This window comes from Schistocerca gregaria, chromosome 3, assembly GCF_023897955.1.
Source record: "Schistocerca gregaria isolate iqSchGreg1 chromosome 3, iqSchGreg1.2, whole genome shotgun sequence".
Taxonomy (NCBI): Eukaryota; Metazoa; Arthropoda; class Insecta; order Orthoptera; family Acrididae; genus Schistocerca; species Schistocerca gregaria.
Window position 1 is genome coordinate 48,047,773 of NC_064922.1, and position 4,186 is coordinate 48,051,958.

A 4,186-nucleotide genomic window follows, 5' to 3' on the forward strand; every position below is an offset into this window, starting at 1 on the left:
CTGTGTGCCCGACCGAGACTCGAACTCGGGACCTTTGCCTTTCGCGGGCAAGTGCTCTACCAACTGAGCTACCGAAGCACGACTCACGCCCGGTACTCACAGCTTTACTTCTGCCAGTATCCGTCTCCTACCTTCCAAACTTTACAGAAGCTCTTCTGCGAAACATGCAGAACTAGCACTCCTGAAAGAAAGGATACTGTGGAGACATGGCTTAGCCACAGCCTGGGGGATGTTTCCAGAATGAGATTTTCACTCTGCAGCGGAGTGTGCTTCGGTAGCTCAGTTGGTAGAGCACTTGCCCGCGAAAGGCAAAGGTCCCGAGTTCGAGTCTCGGTCGGGCACACAGTTTTAATCTGCCAGGAAGTTTCATATCAGCGCACACTCCGCTGCAGAGTGAAAATCTCATTCTGGAAACATCCCCCAGGCTGTGGCTAAGCCATGTCTCCACAGTATCCTTTCTTTCAGGAGTGCTAGTTCTGCATGTTTCGCAGAAGAGCTTCTGTAAAGTTTGGAAGGTAGGAGACGGATACTGGCAGAAGTAAAGCTGTGAGTACCGGGCGTGAGTCGTGCTTCGGTAGCTCAGTTGGTAGAGCACTTGCCCGCCAAAGGCAAAGGTCCCGAGTTCGAGTCTCGGTCGGGCACACAGTTTTAATCTGCCAGGAAGTTTCAACACTCTGATAGTCCACATATTACAGAATGCCTCCAGATGTGCATTGGAAACTACTACTGGTCTTCAGCGAACGATCAAACCGTTGACTGTTTGAGAAATTACTCCCATGGAGGAAAGTGCGCATGGTGACTGTTGTATTCAATCCCGATGCAATTTCTGTGTTTCAACTACACTCTGATAGTCCACAGATTACAGAATGCCTTCAGATGTGCATCGGAATCTTCTACTGGTCTTCCAGGGAACGATCAAATCGTAGACTGTTTGAGACATTATCCCATGGAGGAAAGTGCGCATGGTGACTGTTGTATTCAATCCCCATGCAATTTCTGTTTTCATCAACACTCTGATAGTCCACAGATTACAGAATGCCTCCAGATGTGCATCGGAAACTACTACTGTTCTTCCACGGAACGATCAAACCGTAGACTGTTTGAGAAATTACTCCCATGGAGGAAAGTGCGCATGGTGACTGTTGTATTCAATCCCGATGCAATTTCTGTGTTTCAACTACACTCTGATAGTCCACAGATTACAGAATGCCTTCAGATGTGCATCGGAATCTTCTACTGGTCTTCCAGGGAACGATCAAATCGTAGACTGTTTAAGACATTATCCCATGGAGGAAAGTGCGCATGGTGACTGTTGTATTCAATCCCCATGCAATTTCTGTGTTTCATCAACACTCTGATAGTCCACAGTTTACAGAATGCCACCAGACGTGCATCGGAAACTACTACTGGTCTTCCAGGTAACGATCAAAGCGTAGACTGTTTCAGACATTACTCCCATGGAGGAAAGTGCGAATGGTGACGGTTGAATTCAATCCCGATGCAATTTCTGTGTTTCATCAACACTTTGAAGGTCCACAGATAACAGAATGCCTCCAGATGTGCATCGTAATATTCTACTGGTCTTCCAGGGAACGATCAAACCGTAGACTGTTTGAGACATTACTCCGATGGAGGAAAGTGCCCATGGTGACTGTTGTATTCAATCCCGATGCAATTTCTGTGTTTCAACAACACTCTGATAATCCACAGATTACAGAATTTCTCCAGATGTGCATCGGAAATTACTACTGGTCTTCCAGGGAACGATCATAGCGTAGACTGTTTGAGACATTACTCCCATGGAGGAAAGTGCGCATGGTGACTGTTGTATTCAAAGCCGATGCTATTTATGTGCTTCATCAACACTCGGATGGACCACTGATTACAGAATGCCTCCAGATGTGCATCGGAAACTACTACTGGTCTTCACGGAACGATCAAATCGATGACAGCTTGAGACATTACTCCCATGGAGGAAAGTGCGCATGGTGACTGTTGTATTCAATCCCGATGTAATATCTGTGTTTCATCAACACATCAACACTCTGATAGTCCACAGATTACAGATTGCCTCCAGATGTGCATCGGAAACTGCTACTGGTCTTCCTGTGAACGATCAATGCGTAGACTGTTTGAGACATTACTCCCATGGAGGAAAGTGCGCATGGTGACTGTTGTATTAAATCCCGATGCAATTTCTATGTTTCATCAACACTTTAAAGGTCCACAGATTACGGAATGCCTCCAGATGTGCATCGGAATCTTCTACTGGTCTTCCAGGGAACGATCAAATCTTAGACTGTTTCAGACATTATCCCATGGAGGAAAGTGTGCATGGTGACTGTTGTATTCAATCCCGATGCAATTTCTGTGTTTCATCAACACTTTGAAGGTCCACAGATTACAGAATGCCTCCAGTTGTAAATCGAAACTACTACTGGTCTTCCAGGGAACGATGAAAGCGTAGACTGTTTGTGACGTTATTCCCATGGTGGAAAGTGCGGATGGTGACTGTTGTATTCAATCCCGATGCAATATCTGTGTTTCAACAACACTCCGATAGTCCACAGATTGCAGAATGCCTCCAGATGTGCATCGGAAACTACTACTGGTCTTGCAGGGACCGATCAAAGCGTAGACTGTTTGTGACATTACTCCCATGAAGGAAAGACCGCATGGTGACTTGTTGTATTCAATCCCGATGCAATTTCTGTGTTTCAACAACACTCTGATAGAATACAGATTACAGAATGCCTCCAGATGTGCATCGGAAACTACTACTGGTCTTCCAGGGAACGATCAAACGTAGACTGTTTGAGACATTACTCCCATGGAGGAAAGTGGTCATGCTGACTGTTGTATTCAATCCCGATGCCATTTCTGTGTTTCATTAACACTCGGATAGTCCACAGGTTACAGAATGCCTCCAGATGTGCATCGGAAACTACTACTGGTCTTGAGGGAACGATCAATGCGTAGACCGTTTGAGACATTACTCCAATGGAGAAATGTACGCATGATGCCTGTTGTATTCAATCCCGATGCAATTTATGTGTTTCATCAACACATTGAAGGTCCACAGATTACAGAATGCCTCCAGATGTACATTGAAGCTACCACTGGTCTTCCAGGGAACGATCAAAGCGTAGACTGTTTGAGACATTACCGCCATGGAGGAAAGTCCGCATGGTGCCTATTGTATTTAATCCCGATGCAATTTCTGTCTTTCATCTACACTCTGATAGTCCATAGATTACAGAATGCCTCCAGATGTGCGTCGGAAACTACTACTGGTCTTCCATGGAACGATCAAAGCATAGACTGTTTGAGACATTACTCCCATGGAGGAGAGTGCGCATGGTGACTGTTGTATTCAATCCTGCTGTAATTTCTGTGTTTCATCAACACTTTGAAGGTTCACAGATTACAGAATGCTTGCAGATATGAATCGAAACTACTACTGGTCTTCCAGGGAACGATCAAAGCGTAGACTGTTTGAGACATTACTCCCATGGAGGAAAGTGCGGATGGTGACTGTTGTATTCAATCCCGATGCAATTTCTGTGTTTCAACAACATTCTGATAGTCCACAGATTACAGAATGCCTCCAGATGTGCATCGGAAACTACTACTGGTCTTCAGGGAACGATCAAACCGTAGACTGTTTGAGACATTACTCCCATGGAGGAAAGTGCGCATGGTGACTGTTGTATTCAATCCCGATGCAATTTCTGTGTTTCAACAACACTCTGATAGTCCACAGATTACAGAATGCCTTCAGATGTGCATCGGAAACTACTACTTTTCTTCCGGGGAACAATCAAGGCGTAGACTGTTTGAGACATTACTCCCATGGAGGAAAGTGCGCATGGTGACTGTTGTATTGTAAGCCGATGTTACTTCTGTGTTTCATCAACATCCGGATAGACCACAGATTACAGAATGCCTCCAGATGTGCATCGGAAACTACTACTGGTCTTCAGGGAACGATCAAATCGATGACAGTTTGAGACATAACTCACATGGATGAAAGTGCGCATGGTGACTGATGTATTCAATCCCGATGCAATTTCTGTGTTTCATCAACACTCTGATAGTCCACAGATTACAGAATGCATCCAGATGTGCATCGGAAACCACTACTGTTCTTCCACGGAACGATCAAAGCGTAGACTGTTTGAGACAT

At 45.2% G+C, this 4,186-nt stretch overlaps 1 non-coding gene across 1 annotated transcript; it reads left to right on the top strand.

The window, feature by feature from the left end:
* The first annotated feature begins 567 nt into the window (after nt 1–567).
* Nucleotides 568–642, top strand: Trnaw-cca (transfer RNA tryptophan (anticodon CCA)). The gene has a single exon. It is a non-coding gene; the product is annotated as a tRNA-Trp (tRNA).
* The last annotated feature ends 3,544 nt before the right edge of the window (nt 643–4,186 follow it).